General features: G+C 37.3%; 2 long non-coding RNA genes across 3 annotated transcripts; both read right to left on the reverse strand.

The window, feature by feature from the left end:
* Positions 1 to 10,003: 10,003 nt before the first annotated feature.
* Positions 10,004 to 11,625, reverse strand: LOC149615947 (uncharacterized). 2 transcript variants are annotated; one of them, XR_016375994.1, is made up of 4 exons: positions 11,456 to 11,625; positions 11,272 to 11,385; positions 11,123 to 11,197; positions 10,004 to 11,066 (listed from the first exon to the last, which is right to left on the reverse strand). It is a non-coding gene; the product is annotated as an uncharacterized LOC149615947 (long non-coding RNA). The 2 variants fall into 2 exon arrangements; XR_016375993.1 differs by having other exon boundaries at positions 10,004 to 11,197.
* An 857-nt stretch (positions 11,626 to 12,482) lies between these two features.
* Positions 12,483 to 15,701, reverse strand: LOC149615948 (uncharacterized). The gene is made up of 3 exons (XR_016375908.1): positions 15,032 to 15,701; positions 13,636 to 14,976; positions 12,483 to 13,444 (listed from the first exon to the last, which is right to left on the reverse strand). It is a non-coding gene; the product is annotated as an uncharacterized LOC149615948 (long non-coding RNA).
* Positions 15,702 to 20,033: the final 4,332 nt, after the last annotated feature.

Genomic DNA, 20,033 nt, shown 5'->3' on the forward strand with positions numbered 1-20,033 from the left:
GCGTTGAGTAAGTTTAAAACGGGTAAATTAGTAATCCTCCTTATTCCCTTTCGCCGGAAGTTAGGCTTAGCTCGGGATTCATGGGGTGAGTAACGGGAAGAAATTCGCCTGTCGTCTGCTACAAAAGCCAAAAATATGTTCTGTAGCAGACGACAGGCGAATTTCTTCCCGTTACTCACCCCCATGAATCCCAACGGAAGTTGGGCTTAGCTCGGGATTCATGGGGGTGAGTAACGGGAAGAAATTGGTCTGTCTAATTAATAACATTATATTTTACTGTTTGAAACTTTTAATTATTTCAGTTCCCAACTTAATATGAATTTATTTCCTTAAATATGAAGGAATTTTATTTATCACTATTGTAGTTATATGTTGTTTTATTTAATTTTAACCTTTATTAATTCAATTTAAATAATATTAATGCCTAATTAATTAATAACTTATGATTTTATTATTTAAAACTTCAATTATTTCAGTTCCTATAATTTATTATTATTGTATCTATTTGTTATTTATGGAATTTTAATATTTTATCCTTAATTAATTCAATTTAAATAATTTTAATGTCTAATTAATTAATAACTTAAGATTTTATTAATTAAAACTTCAATTATTTCAGTTCCTATTATTTATTACTATTGTAGCTATTTGTTGTTTTATGGAATTTTAACCTTCATTAATTGAATTTTAATAATTTTAATGTTTAATTAATATCTTTCGATTTTATCATTTAAAACGTTTAATTATTTCAGTTCATATTATACATTAATATTAATATAATTATTGCAGCTATTTGTTCTTTATTTAATTTTATTTTAACCTTCATTATTTCAATTTAAATAATATTAAACACATTTAAAGTTCCCTTAGAAACTTTCCAATTTCTGTAAAAAATATAAAATTGCAAATAGAAATGTAAAAAAGGAAAAAAATAAAAATAAAATAACCCCCAACTTTGAAATCCTGAAATCCAAATCCCAGAGTCTTCAAATTCCCATATTTTAAAGAAAGAAATACGATATTTACTGAGTTTATTTAGTTCGAAAGTCAAAATACGATATTTAAGTTACACCAAGAAGTTATCTCAGAGAGAAGGTATAAGATGCCTTTGTATTCGCCGGGCGCCATAGTCCCAGTCCCCCTTTCAAAATACAAGGGGGGACGTAAAAGGAGGTGCCGGGATATTTCGCTACACTCTCCTCAGTCGGAAAATATGACTGTAATTTTCGTCACTCGCGTCGTCGCGCTGACGTGAGTTTTCAAGAACCAATGAGATGCTGGTGGTTGTAATTTAGAGACGGGGATTGACTCCGGACCTACTATACGTTTGGACTGGAGATAAAGCTGGAAATCTGGCGAATTTATACCTTCTCTCTGAGATACTAGATATAACTTCTTGGTTACACTTTACCGAGAGAGCGATTTCTCCGAAAGATTTAACAGTTTCTAATTTCAAAGCTACTTAAAATGACTTTGGAAACTTTGGACTCGTTTTTATGCAAAATTTTTCGTAAGCCTACTCAAAGTTGAAAGTATACTGTTAATATTTTCAAGGGTAAATATATAATATAATATTATAAACCAAGCACGGAAAATAGATAATTTAGGCCTATATATATATTTCACTTACATCTGGGTTTTTTTCTGTTTTTTTTTTGGTGCAAGCCAATAACTGTCAGTTTTAAAATTTGAAACTGTGATCTACTGCCTCTCGTCTGCTCTAAAAATGTGAAAAACTCTCATCGCTTCAAAGCACTATTGTCATATCAAAAATCTAGTGGTTTTAAAACAAGACTTTCAAATCCGTCATATAATGTTTCATTTATTGTTATTTGTGTTCATGTTGTTTGAAATAAAGTTTAAGGTGTTAATAACAATTACGTCTAATTTTCGCAATTGATTCGTTCCTATCTTTACCCGATTTCCTGACTATGTAATCAGGAAATCGGAGTCGTGAAACGGTTCTAAAATTCAGTCAGTGAGCACCAAATTCTTCGTCTGTCCGCGTTTCAAAAACCGGTACCGATGACTGATACAGTACCGCACATGCGCAAACAGCTCAACAGAGAGATAATTTTACAACCACGGTGGAAGTTCTCACTGCTTTAACCGTCTTTCTTATTTAAAATTTTTAATTTCCTTCCTAACGTACCACGTGACGTCTGACTCCTCCGCTTTGCGCCGAGGTAGGTGCGCGTGAGATACTGACACGATGGTGCCGTTCAAGTTACCTTTGACTGTCCTTTCTCCGTATTTATGGGAAGTTCTCACTGCTCTAACCATCTTTCTTATTTAAAATCTTGAATTTCCTTCCTAACGACCACGTCACGTCTAGCTCCCACGCTTCGCGCCGAATTAGGTGCGCGTGAGATACTGACACGACGGAGCCGTTCAAGTTACCTTTGACTTTACTTTCTCCGTATTTACGAAGATCGGATTGCAGTGCAAAGCATTGTTTCGTTATAGCCCTACTACTCTAAGTTCAAATACAACAGTTTCATATTCCATACACGATATGTCAAGGAGAAAGACGAGTCACTTGGCGCCAGCTTGCCGAAATTCTTTTAATAAAACAACACAGTGTATTATATCGCGACATCGGTCTCATCTTTTTCAAAACAAAAAAATTGTTACTAGATCTCCGGGACTTGGGCAATATTGGGTTTTAAAACGCGGTACGCGATGTTTGTTCACTTTGATAATGGTAATAAAGCAAAAGGCTACCATGAGGCAAGATAAAAACACGTTCATGTCTTACACTGTATTGCTTATAGTACAATGAACGGACTATGGTGAGAAATAACCTTTAACCTCATCTACATTAATTACTAAAGATGACAAATGATATAGCCATTGAGCGCTTCGGAGAAAATTAAGCAATTTTCTCAACAGCTATCGGACCTATTTTTGCCTTATTGGACCAAGTAAGAAAGAAAAATGTGCAGACAGACGGTGGTCAGAATTTCTCTGATTGGTAAATGATGACCAACACGCTGTTTCCGACGCTCATAGAAGACGACTTAACGCCTAACTGGTATTTTTTCTGGCACTCTGGGAGACTTAGGTCCAAAAGGGGCTTTTGGCACGTCAGTACAATTTTGCTATCAACTATATTAGAAGTAATAGACACAAAGGCAGGGACTAGAGATATTTCACGCTGTAGACAAGCTTTGGCTTTACTGAGTTCGTACCCTAAACCGAAAGTATGATATACAGCTGGCCTTATTTCTGTAGCCTACGATTTGATTCCATGTCTCTTCATAGTTTCTTGGCAGTTCTGATGGACAAAATCGATGTGCTAATGTAAAAGCCTATTCAGACTAGACTGAAATGTTTCGTTCATGTCGGGGAAGTAGCTTTGCTGGCTTAATTAGACATTACGTAAAATATTCGCGGGTTTATAGTTTCAAAATTTTCAAATTTCGTCTGGCTGTGTCGAGATGGCACCACCTCGTTAGCGCCTTTTCTTTAGCCATAGCTCACTCGATCATGCCTTACTGACGCTTGATCGAGAGAGCTACGCTTTAGCATACGATATATGAAAAGTTCTAGTATTTTTGGCGGTATTTGTAATTTTGTATTAGGCTATTAGTATTCAAAAGTCTTGGCTCTAAAATCACCATATATGGGACACGTTTTAAGTCGTCTACTTTAACATCTGAACAGGGAAATGAAACTTAAATCTAAATATTTATTTAATAGATAGTAATTAACTTAACCAAAATTATAATACTTGGGTGTATTTAATTGAAATTAATGACACCATAAGGTTGGTTGCAACATATACATAGAATTCATCTTTAAAATAATTTTGCAAGCCACAAGCCATATTTTACACCGCCTTCAAAATAACGGTAGCAGAAAGACCTCCTAAACGACCCTAGTCTTATCTTTCCTTCAGAAACTACTTATTACCATAGTTCCTAGACTCAAATTGTTTGGGAGCTCAAACTTTACTTCAAAACACGTTCTAGGCCTACTTCTAACAGCAACTCAAGTCAGCAATTAAAACTTAACACTGTAAATTAAATACCTAAGCCTTGGCACTCCAATAAAACACCTAAAAACTGGCATATGTTGAGTCTTAGCCATTTCTTCGTGGATTTCTGATTTTACTTTTCCAACGTTCGCAAAGGAGTTCCATTGATGAGCTTAGGTCCTAAGAATTTCATGAGCAACTGGAAGCACATTGTAGTGATTGTGTGTACTGTTTTCCAGACGCGTTTTAAATACTTTTATTTGAGAGAAGTGTATGTACTTGTACACAAAGCGGGGTAATTTGTAATTGTAGTATGATTCCTCCCAACATCCCTTAACATTTATTATAGCAAGGTTACTAAACCGAATCATGCATGCACATACGCCATTTTAAATAGTTCCCTCATCATTATTATATCTATTAGCGCTGCTTAACTATTTGCCAAGGTGCATGCATGTTCTTGTGCGTTTTTGTCCCGCCACGTCAAGACAATCAAGGTTTGTGCCTGGTTGATTGCTGAATGGGGATTTAGTAAATACCAAACAGTTATAGAATTCACCCTAGCACGGTGCGATGCAATTACACCCACCTTAATTAAGTTTGATAAGCGGGAGAGCAAATTAACAAAAATGGTGCCATGAACCCGGGAAGCATCATATGCTTACATAGCTAAAGTATTAAGAGGATACAGAGTGTCATCCTTCTTCTATTATCCCCTTCTGATAATCACTTAGTATTTTTAAACCTTGACTCACGAGGTTCTCAGTGCCAACATACCCGTGTTACCCTCGGAGGAAGTCGAAGTTCTATATAAGATAAGTGCAAGAGTATCAAAAGAGTTTTATAGTTTAGCATAAACATTTAACCTAGTTTTTGAAATCCTTAAGGAAAGGCATGGTAGGGTTGTGATAAGACCTCCTTAATGTCGTTAAGCTTTTAAGATGACCGTTGGTCCATGCTGCCATCGGACACGCGGCAAACTCTAAAGTCCGTATTATTAGACAACGTTTTACGAGGATACTCCGTGTGTTAGTAACACGAATTTAATAAGAAAGTGGCTGTAATTCAGGTTTTAGTGGTAGTCTCAAAATTCTTAAGAATGTTTGAAATTAAAACATACAAAACTCGCAACAATTATTTAAGCTAGTAGTAGAAGTAAATTAATTCGAATTAAACGTGTTTGTTTAAAACGATTATTTCTGAGGTGTTGTACTGTGAGTAAATGTGTCAGTTGAATTTCGTTTCAATAGACATGGTGACCTTTGACCTCAAATATCTCAGGTTAAAAATAGAACTTTTCAAATCTCGGTTCGTTAATTACGACAAGATCATTAAAATCTATTAACATAAAATTATTTCTGAGGTGTTGTGTGAGGAAATGTGTAAGTTGAATTTCGTTTCAATAGACATGGTGACCTTTGACCTCAAATATTTTAGGTCACAAATAGAACTTTTAAAATAACCGTTCGTTAATTACCACAAGATCATTAATATCTCATTAACATAATAAAATAAAATTTCACCTTTTCATAAAAATCTGCTAGTTTCAAATTCACCTTTAACCATTATTGAAGTACTTATGATAATACTCAAATACAATTATACGTATATATCCTACTTAGCCTCATCCAAAATCCTTGTCCGAAGTGTCCTATTCGTCTTTAGCCATCTTAATCCCAATAAAGATTCGTCCATTGGTTCTCCTATGGCCTATGAAATTGTAATCGCTTATTCGAAGCGCGTTTAGCCTTAGCTCGAGCTAGTCTCCACTAAGCCACGAAATAGCCCTGCTAGAATGGCCCAAACGTGTGAGCTTTACAACTAAGTCTCATCATTGTATAACCCAGCTAGCGTTATCGGATATTGCCATAGACGATGAGGACACAAAAACTTTGCTGAATAGGCGTCTGAAGGTAATTCTGTATCGGCACGTAGATACACTGGAATCTCAAGCTAGTAGCTAAGGGAATCCAATAGCGATTTGCCATAGCTTCTTGGGTGTGCACTTATAAAAGGTCCATTCAGACTAAAATATCGGTTGCATCGAAGTTAGTTTCGTTTCAGACGTGAAAGCAGACGACTTTTAACGAATTACGTATAGGGAGAGGGCATTTGTCAGGGAGGGAAAGAACATCCGACGTCATTTTATACCTCTACTTAGGGGAGCGTTTGTAGGCGCGACGCTGAAACTCCCCCGTTAGGGGGATGGAATCGAGGTAAGAGATATAAGCCTATGACGTGGCAAGAATGGGTTTGCCCTCTCCCTATATGGAGATTTTTGAGCCAAGACTTTATAATACTAAAATAACCAAGTCCAAAATGACAAATATTGCCCAGAATCCTAAATCTTCTCATTTATCGTCTGCTAAAGCGTAGCCCACTCGATCATGCGCATGATCGAGTAAGCTATGGCTAAAGAAAGGGCGGTACCGAGGTGGTGCCATCTCGACACTGCCCGACGAAATTTTAATATTTTCAAACTGTACCCGCCAATCTTTTACGTAGTGTCGTCGAAACGTGTCTTATTATGCCAGCAAAGCGACTTCATTGACATGAACGTCTGAATGGGCCTTAAGAGTTGGTGGGATTTTTTTTAGGTTGGTAAATAAGTCAGACCTGAATCGACATTTTTTACTAAAAATTATTAATCCTGTAGGAGATGTAGTTGAACAACAAGTTGAAAGGATTTAACACACCTGGGGTGTTTAACTGCAAGCGAATTTGAGCTTTGTTTAAAAAGAATGGTTGGCCTGTATGGTAAAGGGGTCAGCAACAAAGGCCCATTTTGCTTCATTAAATTGTTGCTCTTTTGCTAACACCTTTAATTCACATTGAAGAGCAACACTGCCTTACAAATCGTACGTTTATGCGCCTGCGCTGAAAGCTTTTCGTATCACGAGACAATGAGCTGCATATTGAAGTCTTTCTACGATTGATCATGAAAACAATACGAAATTACCTGATGAAATTGCCCTTTTCTTTGCATATTCTTGTTAGAAATGAAGATCTTCTTAATAATACCAGAAATAAACACATCCTCTAAATTCGCGAACAAATAACGGTTATAGTTTAATCGGAAAAAGTCAGAAGCACTTTTATATAAAACCTAGAGGAAAAAGGAGATTCAACTCGCGATGAAAGATTCATGAGCTTAAAGACTTTTTTATCCTTACAGTCATGCGGATGCGGTGAGAAGGTAGGCCTTTACCGCGCCGAGGCCTAGGATACTCGTGCCTGAAAAACATGAAAAAGGAAGAAACGTTTCAACCATTCGCACTGCCTTCTAGCGGCGGTACTGCTAATTAGCGCGGGAGAAATTAACCCAAGAAGGTGACCTTCAACGTCCCTTGTGGTGTTTGCTTTTGCTCTGGAAATAATGGAATCTATATCTATATAAATCAAAATCCTGACTGACTGACTGATAGACTGACTATCCGCCGCCATCTTAATAAATGGCGCCCAGAGATGTAAAAAATCTTCTCTACGCAACAAAGTCCGCGCGATTCAACCGATTTCACAAATATTTAGTACACTGGTTTCCTTTAACCTATAGACGGGCTGAATGGTCTTTCGGGTTCGATTTGTTGCCATCTCTTTAAATGGCGGCCAGAAATTTAAAAACCCTTCTTTATGGAATAATCTCCGCGTGAAAAGTAATAAAAAATGCATCCCGACGGGCTGACGGGCAACGCCGAGTGCCCTCGCTCCTAGGGTGCTACAAAAATATTAGTCATCAGTAAAATCTACCCATTCTTTGTATCATTTTGATGGAAGTTCTTATTACACGCGAGCGACACTGCGGGTAACAGCTAGTGGTCTTTAAGATAAAATAGAGAAAGCGGACACTCACTGTCCAACCTCTTGCTACAACCTTTTATATTTGATAGGGGATTTAGGTGGATGTTTTGGTTTGGCTTTTTTAGCACGCCCGGTGTTGCTTCAATTCAAGGTCTTTTCTTTTCTTTTTTTCGCCTCTTGGGCTGCTACGAGACTTATTTTGACAATGGGCACCCGCCCCACCATGCCCTACCTACAATTTCCCGGCCTTTTTTATATTTTTGCGGCTTTCCAAACATTTATCCGATAAATTCCAGTCAAAGCTCAACATCTTACGAAAAAGCCCTGTTTACATTATAACAACTAATTTACGGACTCAAAAGATTAGTGTCTGTACTCAGACTTGCTTGACTTGCAAGCGATTCGGCAATTCTTTAAAGTCAATTCAAAGGTCTCTGTTGTGTCTGCTTAGATTATTTAAATAGAAAAATCCATCTGTTTGTTAAAATTTTTGAATTCAATTGAACTCGTTTGTAAAATGAAGAATTACTTTATACAAAAGGTGATAGATAAAAACTGAAAGTGTACAATTCATTGAAGCTTGCTAGCGCCATGTGAAATGGAACACGCCCCCTTTACCCCTCAGAATAGTATCAACCCCCGTCTGCGTATGCTTACCTTCACGACACACACAATCGTCACCATAGAGTACTATTTTCTATAGTCTGCAACTACGAACTTTCTCGTGACGTCATACCCTCGTATCCGGTCGGTTTTGGTGACCATATTGGAAGTCGTCAGCTCAGGCCATACAATTTAGACTTCCAATATTGACGTCACGTCTCTATAGCTCCTCCCCTTTCAGTTCCACTCTATAAACCTTGGAGCCCCGAAAACCTCTTCTCTGATTGGTTAGTTCGAGTAGGGATTGAGAGGAGAGTCGTTTGCTTCTAATTTTTTTTCTACAGCTGGAAACTCTGAACGAAGTACACTTTTTTGTCTTTTATCTATGAACTTTTCATTGAATTCCATTTAATTTTTTCGAAATTTAGTTTCTTAAATGTGAACGAATCCTAATTTTAAAACGAAAGCCTCAACACCTTATATGAAAAGGCAAACCCTGTCTTAACCCTAAGCAGACTATCAAAATATATACATGTAGAAAAATCTTTTCGCTGCCTCAAAATATGAATCTTGAATATTAAACTCAATCTTGCTTATTTTCTCGAGCTTCCTTAGATTAAGTGGGATTTTCTTTTTGGGCATCTAGCTTGAAATTTTATAACAAAAGCTTTCTTGAAAACCCTTGCTCCCCAAAATATGATGAATATTTTAAAACTGAGCTCTTTATTTCGACGCTCACGCCAAAAGAAAAAGAATTTTCAAGCTATTTTTCATACAGATGCCTTCAAACCATTTAGACCATAGATAGGGTTAGGGCTTTAGTTTTCAATTCGGTTTTGGTTTATAGGAAGCAGGCGATTTTTCATTCATGTTTATGCTGTTTTTTGGAGCTAGAAATATTGAACCATTTCCTACAATAAGGGTTTGAACGTCATACCAGGAATACATTCATTTACCAGGAATCATTTTGCAGTAGAAATTTTCACTAAACGTATCTGGTCGGATTTTGTGGGAAGAGGTATGACCAAGAAGCGATATCTAGTTTATTAGGAAGAAGGTATAAGATGCCCAAGTATTAGCCCGCCATAGTCCAAGTCCTCCTTTCAAAATACAAATTAAGGGGGACGTAAATGGAGACCGAGCTATTTCGCCTCCTCTCCTCAGTCGGATAATATGACTGTAATTTTCGTCATTCGCGTCGCGCTGACGTGAGTTTTCAAGAACCAATGAGATGCTGAGTGTTGTAGTTTAGAGGCGGGGATTAACTCCGGACCTACGTTTGGACTGGAGATACAAGCTATAAATGTGGCGAAACTAAACCTTCTCCCTAGTAAAATAGATATCGCTTCTTGCTATGACCTTAAGTTCATAAGGTATGTATCATAGGTTTGTCACTGGTTACAAAATGGAGCTTGTATTTTTGAAGTGAGTGAGGTAGGTCATAGATTCGAGTGGTAAAGCGAGGGAGGCCCGGTGAGGCGCTGCTGTCAAAGGCTTTGTACAGACTAAATAGAATTAGATGGAAGTCGTGCAAAATTAACCACCGAGTGTAGGACTTCAATTCTCGCTTCCGTCGTTCTCCCTCGAACTAGCTCTTAGTATTACGAAGTACAGGTAGTGTCATAATTATAGAACATGGGGTCGCAATGATTCCTAGTAGCTTTATGTATTCCTGGTCATTTATTTATTGATAGATGTACTTAGGAATGGCGGTCTTGGTTCAAATCAGATGAACCAGCGCCATTTTCCTTAATGATTATAGTTGGGAGTATACAAATTTATAATTTTAACGACTGTTTATAAAGGGGTAAAAAATAAAAAGCTAAGAGAACATCAAAAAGTTTGCCAGTGCTGAAGTTATAAAAGTTACGAATTTTTTTTCATTTTACTTAGTTTTTTTTTATTTGCGCTTCTTTAGCCGACCAACCAAGTACCATTTAAGAAATGCGGTCGAGCAATTCCAGCAAAATGTAATGGCAAAAAGACGTATCTTGAAAGACGCTGATTTGCTTACATATTATTTTTGTAATTTTTGATCGAGTTTATTTGGATGAAGTATTCTGTTTGGAATCATACCGAATTGTTGACAATCAGTGCTAAGTGTTGACAGTTTTGTTCTAGTACCAATTGCTGACAAGGTTTGTTCTAGTACCAATTGCTGACAAGGTTTGTTCTAGTACCAATTGCTGACAAGGTTTGTTCTAGTACCAATTGCTGACAAGGTTTGTTCTAGTACCAATTGCTGACAAGGTTTGTTCTGAATGAGCACTACTTGTTGACAAGGTTCAGTCTCAGTCAGTCCAAATTGTTGACAAGTGTTGATCTAAATCAGTACTGCTTGTTGACAGTTTTGTTCTGAATCAAGTACTACTTGTTGACAAGGTTTGTCATGAACCAGTAATAATTGTTGACAAGGTTTATTCGGAATCAGAACTAATTGTTGACAAGGTTTATTCGGAATCAGAACTAATTGTTGACAAGGTTTGTTCTGAATCAGTACTAATTGTTGACAAGGTTTGTCATGAACCAGTAATAATTGTTGACAAGGTTTATTCGGAATCAGAACTAATTGTTGACAAGGTTTGTTCTGAATCAGTACTAATTGTTGACAAGGTTTGTCATGAACCAGTCATAATTGTTGACAAGGTTTGTTATGAATAAGCACTTATTGTTGACAGGTTTTGCTCTAAATCAGTCCAAATTGTTCACAGGTTTTCTTCTGAACCACTTCAAATTACTTACAAGATTTACTCTGAACTAGTCCAAAATTGCTCATACGTTTTCTTCTGAACCAGTCCAAAATTCTCCCAAGATTTGCTGTAAACAAGCCCAAAATTGCTCACAACAATTGCTGTGAAAAAATCTAAACATAAGGCAAACAAACTTCATACATTACGCAATTTATAATATAAGACCACAATTCTAAATAGATACGTGGTTTAGGCTTTAACACCTTAGTTGAAATCGTTTCTTTTTGATCTTTATGATGTTTTTTCCTCGCTAGACTGCGAGAAAAAGCAATTTACTCTGAAAGCCAAATAGAATGGAGCATCGAGTAACCGTTAACGAGCCTACTTCGAACTGCACCCCGACCGACCGCTTCCTTCCTTAGCCTTAACTTCTCTTATCTAGGCTATCTTCAAGACGCCCAACAAAAATTACTAACAATCCAATACAAAACTGTTTTTGCGCTTGAATATAAGGAAAATTTTTGCCTTAAGGCTAAAAGAAAATTTTCCTGAAAAATAGATGTATATTTCTTAGACTAGGCCTATAACATAAATACTTTCATTCGTTAAAATTACCATAAATAAATAAATAAATAATTAAAACCTTCAATTTTTAGTTAGGTAGGTCTGAAGTAAAGTATACTTGCTTTTTTCCGTCGGCAGTATAGTGATATCCAGAAAAATAAGGATATTTCTTAAACTACATATTCGATAGTTGACTAAAAACATGAATACATTCATTAATCAAAATTACCATAAATAAATAAATAATTAAAACATTCAATTTTAACAGTTAGATAGGTCTGAAGTAAACTATACTTGCTTATTTCCGTCGGTTGTATAGTGATATCCAGAAAAAATGAGGAAGTTAAATACTGCATTACCACAAAAATCAAAAATATTAATTAAAAATTTCAGCTTTTTTTAATTTAATTTCCGTTGAAATTTCAAAGAATTTTAGCCTAACGCATTCAGTTTTGAATTAAATCTAAATATCAGGACACACTGTGACAGCTTTTGCCAAATTTCACCGTCTTTAACTTCCTGAAACTTGAAGAAAAAGACAGCTAGTTCCGAAACGAAATTATTATAAGTAAAAGTGAAATACTTTTCATTTTCACTTAGAAGTAAATCAAGGCAAAGAAGATACCAATTTCCAAAAGTCGGAGATACACCAGGCTAGAATTTTAATTTCTTTCTTAATCGAAAGAGCGTATAAAATAATTGATATTACTAATTGGAACCATGTTTTTATCTGCAATATTAAAGAAGATACGAGCAATTAAGTTAAATCCATAATGGATGGCACTACGCGTTAGGCCTCTCCGCGAAGCATTGCGTGGGGAGTACCGCTATTGGACGAGCACGTCAGGTGGTACTAGGCGTCCAATAGAGGTACTCCCCAGGCAGCGCTTCGCGGAGAGGCCAAACGCGTAGTGCTATCCATTACGGAAACTTTATTGCACGTATCTTCTTTAATATTATAGATAGAAACATGGTTCCAATTAATAATATTCATTATTTTACACGCTCTTTCGATTAAAAAAGAAAAAATAATGAATTTATTAAATTGAAAAATACTGTCTCGGATAACTTTATGTTAATCTACAGCTTCAGAGCTATGTTTTTCATTTAATATTTTTTTTATTATTGGTAAAGGAGAAAAAGGTATTGAATTGTTTGATACCCTGTGGCATCTGCTGTCTACGCGATTTCTTAGAATTTGCTCATCTAGCTACCGAAATTTCTTTCTCACGAACCCATAAATCCGATATAAGGTATTACAAAAAGCAAAACCTTAATTGGAACTTCGTTAGGTAAAAACCTGAGGCAATGAAATTTAGATTTCGTTACTGTGGTATAGGCAAAAAGACCGATTGCAATTTTTTTCCGCGTATAGCGGGATGTTCTTAAGTTTATAAGGTATGTTCCATAAGTATGACTCTACACTACCTGTACTTCATAATGCTAGAGACTTACTGAAATCTAGTTTGAAAATGAGGCGAGAATTGATTGGCTAAACTCGCTTTTGCAGGACTTCCATCTTAATTCCTATTTAGTCTGTACTAAGCCTTTGACAGTAGCGCCTCACCAGGCGTTCCTCGCTTTACCTCCTCGAATCTATGACCTACCTCACTCACTTCAATTTAAGCCTTTGACAGCAGCGCCTCACCAAGCCTCCCTTGCTTTATTTCGAATCTATGACCTACCTCACTCACTTCAATTTAAGCCTTTGACAGCAGCGCCTCACCAGGCCTCCCTTGCTTTATCTCAAATCTATGACCTACCTCACTCACTTCAAAATTACAAGGTTCAGTTTGTAACCAGTGACAAACTGTTTAAAATATATTAAGAACTGTTAAAATTGATTATATTATAATAATTACACGCCAAGGGAGCGGTATCGTGGGTAAAAGCACTGTTTATAACTAATTAAATTAAACTTAGTGATTAATTTGATGTTGATATACCCGGGTTCTAACCCACGCTCCGCTCTCTTGGTTTTAAATTTCAAATTCCGGTTACCAATTTCTTGCATTGATTCTTTGGAAAATGTATCCGTGTCTATTACCACTTCACTGACATACAAATCCGAAAACGTTAGCAATTTCTCGAAATGGAAACACCGACGTAACGGCCTTCTTCGCTTAAGTTCTTTTATGTCTCCAGTGGGAATGTTTGTCTCAATTTTGTTATTTCTTATGTCGAGAAGTGTCCTCGAATTTGTTCAGGTCCCGAGGGCACTTTTGACCCGTCAGATAGAGGAACCCATAGGCCACAGATCGTAAAAACTGTCTTCAGGTTTCGTTCCATTCTACCGAATACCGAAAAACATAGGTTTTGCCAAGAAGCGATATCTAGTTTACTAGGGAGAAGGTAAATATTCGCCACATTTCTAGCTTTATCTCCAATCCAAACGTAGACGTGTCCGGAGTTAATCCCCGCCTCTAAATTACAACCAGCATCTCATTGGTTCTTGAAAATTCACGTCAGCGCGACGCGAATGACGAAAATTACGTATTTTCCGACTGAGGAGAAGCGAAATAGCCCGACCTCCTTTTACGTCCCCCTTGTATTTTGAAAGGGGGACTGGGACTGTGGCCCGCGAATACTTAGGCATCTTATACCTTCTCCCTAGTAAACTAGATATCGCTTCTTGATTTTGCACGAAGTCGGGAACATTCAACAGTTTTGTTTAAATTGTTTATAAAACTTAGGAGTCAAGGAATTCAAAAATAGGCCAAAAAAGGTCAGGAAAAACGTGGGATCTTACAAAGTAGGCCAAAAATCCAGGAAAGGTCAGGGAATCTCAAATAGGCTAAAAAGTTCAGGGAAAACCTGGATACGTTGATAATTTTAATATGATCCGTATTGTAGCAATTTTATTCGTGAAACCATCCGAATTAATGTATTTATGTGCAAATTCGGTCAGTACCCAAGGCTTGATGGTAAACCATACGCGTTAACTAATGGCTGACAAGGCCTTCCCCAAAAAGAGCCTTTATATATATACGGACAATCTTACACCATCTAATTTAGCCACAGCTTTGTATCGGGTTGCTTTTGATTAAAAGCACCAAGGCAGTGGCACAGTGACCGGCAATTAGTCTTCCGTACCGTTCTCGAGTCTTTCCCTTGTCCACAGTCTCTCAATCAAGGCTAAAGTCAACCTCAATTGTCCTTGTTGACAAAGGCTTACCTTAAGCCTTGGCCTGTTGCGTTGCCTATGCTTACTCTTTGAATATACCTTTGATCCCACAGTCAAGAAACCTTGTCCGTACTACAGTAACTTCGATCGACTGTTCCGTTCTTGGTATGGCTTTCAAGATCGACTATAGGCAGTAATGGCCTTTGCCTTGTGTTTTCCTATGAAGTTTAACATTAGATGCTGATACTATAGGTGTAGAATAGAAGAACGGACCTACACTTCTTAACCCCTTTTCTGATTTTTCTTTATGTCACCGAAGTTTTTTGTCGTCCGATGGCGATTTTTTTTGCTTGCTTTTTATGGCATTGGTTTCTATTCTTTCGATACACGATACGTAACACCATGAATATGTTCAATTTTTACAAGAATATTTAAAGAAATTGAGTGCTAAACTCATTTGGAATCGAGTTAACACACTCTACATTGTGTTTCTGATAAGTCTGACATAAAATAAGGGCAGGGATAGATTTAATTTTAGAAGAAGGAATGGAGAACGGTTAGCATTTACTTCAGTCCGACTCATAGCCCACCCAGTATAGAGCCCCTCCCTCCAACACGTAACGAAAAGATTAAATTATCTTAGTGGCTCACTTAAACTACGTTTTGCTGACGTTGCTGACGGCGAATAATACGTAATTCCTTTTTACCTCTGTCGCTATGACCCGCCTCTTCTTTCATACCCCCCTCCGTCCCGTGGAAGGGGGTCCGGGACTTTGACGCGCGCCCAGATTACTCTGTCCTCCATTCCTACTTCTAAAATTAAATCTATCCCTGATAAGGGATTGTGTTCTTTGGGTGGATGATTTTGAGTCTAAAATGTAACTTCCATCTTCATTTTGTTTGCCACAAGGGACACTGTTTTCGAGTTAAGATTTGATGAGTGTTTTAGGGATGACCCCTTAATTGAATTAGCCCCAATCATTGTCCTTCAGTGTCTTATTTAATTAAGGTTTTAATGATTTTCATATAACCTTAAGTACTTAAGGAAACTTCATTTGGAAATATTCTTGGGTCTATGGTAACTTTCTTTGAAACAAAAAGCTAAGACAGTAACACAATGAGACAAATAAGAGATTTTAGAAGTTCTTAGTAGAGGAACTCGGATTTTACGTGTTGATATTTGCTACAGTTGTAAAAGCTACCAATGAAGAACTAGTTTGGTAAATGCGTTAAAAGTTGAAACTTCATGCTGTTCTGAGCTAAAAAATTCGTATAGATGAAATCTCCATCCCAGTACAAATCATTTTCTCTAACTTTCATTTGCATAAGTTCATAAGATATCTTCCATAAGTTTGTCACTGGTTACAAACTGGAGCTTGTCATGAAGTGAGTGAGGTAGGTCATAGATTCGAGGTAAAGCAACGTCTGGTAAGGCGCTGTCAAAGGCTTGCTTAGTAAAGACGTGTTATGAAGATGGACTGCAAAACTAACCGAGTGTAGGACTTCAATTCTCTCTTGTCGTTCTCCTTCTCAAACTAGCTCGAGCTGTAAGTCTCTCAGTAGCATTACGAAGTATAGCTAGTGTCATACTTATGGAACATATCTTATAAACTTATGTTAGTATCAAATGACATTCTATAAACAGCCTTTTCTCATTAAAACCGCTTAAAACGAACACTTAAATCCGTTTTCATCGGATTTATCGATTTACTTTCTCGTCTTCGGAGAATATGTTAAGCCTTAGTCAGGAATACGTAGATTTCTCTTCTATACTTGGAATGATTAACAAAGCCATTTTCTGCACCTTTCTGCTTGAATCGAAGGGGAGGAGGTGTTGAAACCTTCACCCCTGACGTCACTCATAATGTATTTGAACTTAGAACCCACGTGACATTCAGGTAGCCAGCGACATATGAGCGACGAACCGCGTCTTCTGAACGAGTAGACCTTGAGTCGACGGTTGTTCTAGATACGTGAATAACCAATGAAACACGAGGAAGGGGGAGAACTTCACCCCTGACGTCACTCATAATGTATTTGAACTTAGAACCCACGTGACATTGAGGTAGCCAGCGACATATGAGCGACGAACTTCGTGTTCTGAACGAATAGACCTTGGGTCTAAGGTTGTTCTAGATACGTGAATAACCAATAAAACACGAGGAAGGAGGAGCTTACGGTTTAACAAAGTTTTAAGCCCCTCCTCTTAACTTCAACCAGATATTAGTATGGAGTTTATCACCGCTTAAGGATTCCAAGTGGAAGAAATGATATCTACGTACTTCTTGATAAGTTTATTCCGATTTCTTAATTGAAATTTGAGTATATTTCTTTCCATTTAATTGGAATTAAAGATATATGGGTTCGTTAAAAACTTTATATAACTCAATTATAATAATGTATATTGTTATATGAGCGACATCTATCGCAAGGTTTTTCAAAGGCAGGGAAGTTAATTTCCAATAGAGTGGAAGATAATAATGACGGTTGGGTTTGGGTCAGATACAACCTCGTGAGAAATCCGATTTCCGTGTTTTTCTCTAAATGATTGCGACATCTCTGACCTTTCTTGTCAGATCCAAGTTATTTCTTTGCAAGGAGTATCCAGTGATATTGGAGATGAAATGAGTGAAGGTGTTACGTCAATGGTCAAATCGTACCTTGCGTTTTAATATAAAATAAGTAATATTGAAGTAAAAGTATGACTGTATTTGGAAGTGTGTTTTTGTGTAAAACATGAATGTATTAAACTTATTTGAAAAACGTTTGAAGAGGCGACTCCTGGTGAGACAAATAATATCAAACAATATATAAACACCAAGTCCTAAGTAATTAAGAAACCTTCCTTAAATAGCAAGTTTAATTTAAAATGAACTTTTTAAATCCAATTATGAAATAGGGCCATTTTTCCCCTTCAAATAAAATTTTTCCACTTTAAAAAATTTAATTATATATCAACTAATTAGTGGCATACTAATTATTTTAATGTCCCTTATGAAATTACTTACAGAAGTCACTTACCCCTCGTTAGGACGCTAATCAAACTTTTATTGAAGTTAACACATTTGAAATTAGGTAAATACTGAACTTAATTTTATCACCAATTTTAGCTATTTAAAACTGTGAAACTCGCAAAATCGCAAAGCAATAAACCGAATTATAAAAGGCAGAAAATTTTACAACTAAAGTAAAAATAGTAGGCAGACATACAGTGCGTTTCTGATAAGTCTGCCATAAATTATTTCCAAGAGAACACAAACTCATAACAAGAAGCGATATCAAGTTTACTAGGGAGAAGGTATAAATTCGCCACATTTCTAGCTTTATCTCCAGTCCAAACGTAGACGTGTCCGGAGTTAATCTCCGGCTATAAATTACAACCAGCGAGATATCTCATTGGTTCTTGAAAACTCGTGCACGTCAGGGCGACGCGAATGACGAAAATTACAGTCATATTTTCCGACTGAGGAGAGGAGGCGAAATAGCCCGGCCTCCTTTTACGTCCCCCCTTGTATTTTGAAAGGGGGACTGGTGATATGGCGCGCGAATACTTAGGCATCTTATGCCTTCTCCCTAGTAAACTAGATGTCACTTCTTGCCCTTAATATATGGCAGACTTATCAGAAACACCCTCTATACTACAACAAACTTATAAACAACACTGGCAGCTGTGCACTTTCGTATGAATATTTTTCGTATTCCAAAATAGACAGCCTGGACGTAAAATTTTGACGACGCGGACTTTGTACTGAAGTCGCGCTAGCGAGAGTGTCGCCTCGCCTATAGTTTATTACTTGGATAAACGACTTTCCATTTGAACTTTGAACTCTAGCTATTGACTCGCGAATTTTACGTGCGGCACGAAATAGACGTTTATGACGTCTGCATACGTGGCGTACGAGTTTTGGGAAAAATCTTATTATAAAAGAAAACATCGAAAGATCAGACAGACTTTTAGCGGAAAATTTTCTAATAACTTTTAATGCATCAAAAGTAGTCTAGGTGGAAAGAAAACCCACGTCCCACGGAAAAATCGATCTTAAAATTTACCAATTTTGAAAAGAAGTTTGCATATTAGCATAAACGCTGGATCTGTAAAGGGACTGGCAGGGATAGATTTAATTTTGGAAGTAGGAATGGAGAACGGTTAGTATTTACTTCAATCCGACTCATAGACCACCCAGTATAGAGCCCCTCCCTCCAACACGTAACGAAAAGTTTAAATTATCTTATTGGCTGCTCACTTAAACTACGTTTTGATGACGTTGCTGACGGGGACGGCGGAAAATGCGTAATTCCGTTTTATCTCTGTCGCTATGACCCGCCTCTTCTTTAATACCCCCTCCGTCCCATGGAAGGGGGTCCGGGACTTTGACGCACCCCCAGATTACTCTGTTCTCCATTCCTACTTCTAAAATTAAATCCATCCCTGATGGGACAATGCCTAACACCCTGAATGCTGGTAAAGTTCGATAAATGAAGAAGTTCTTTCGTCTTTTCATTTCTTCTTTGCCGTTACTTCATTTTTTCACAAGCTGTTCCTTAAGGCGAAAGATGATAAAAATGGCAGTTGCGAAACGTCTAACCGGCTGTCGCAACTCCCCCTTTTCCATGTCGGCAAACGTATTATGTCATCTTCAACTTTACCTTCTTCTTCTTCCGAACCCGAGGACATATCAATAAAACCTTGTTCCAAGTTGATAAGGGGGCAAAAATCCATATTTAATATTCGACTCCAAATTCTCCAATCGACCTTACTATAGTTCATGGTAGCGGCCAGTTAAGAAATAGATTCTAAAACGTCTACGTGTACGCCTAACTCGAGCGTGAGTCTTAAATACTATGGGACATACCAAGAATGCATACAGATAACCGGAATCATTGTGCCCCATGTCAGAAGTAAGATAAGGGACTAGAAGTAAAGCGCTCTAGCATAGGTAATAGATCCTGGAACTAGTGAACAAATTTGAGGATTTTATGCCGCTTCCATCGCACCTACACTAGAGAGAGAAAAAAATTGGAGTTTCAAAAGCATTTCCTACCCCCTTCCCCTCAACCTAAAGCGGTGGAACACGGACGCGGGTGCTTGAATCTAGTTCGGCCGTCTACCGCCGCGAGCCTCTCACGTTTTGGAGGGAAAATTCAGAAACCGCTACCAGAGGGCCAACCGTTGGTGTGTTATCAAGAATATTCACTTTCGCCAAGTGAAGAATTTGGTAACCTCGATACTTCTAGTCCCTAATCTTACTTCTGGTATTTCGTATCCACGAAAATG

The sequence above is a fragment of the Phalangium opilio genome, unplaced genomic scaffold (assembly GCF_054372755.1).
Source record: "Phalangium opilio isolate 3A_F unplaced genomic scaffold, DU_Popi_V2 ptg000217l_1, whole genome shotgun sequence".
NCBI lineage: Eukaryota > Metazoa > Arthropoda > Arachnida > Opiliones > Phalangiidae > Phalangium > Phalangium opilio.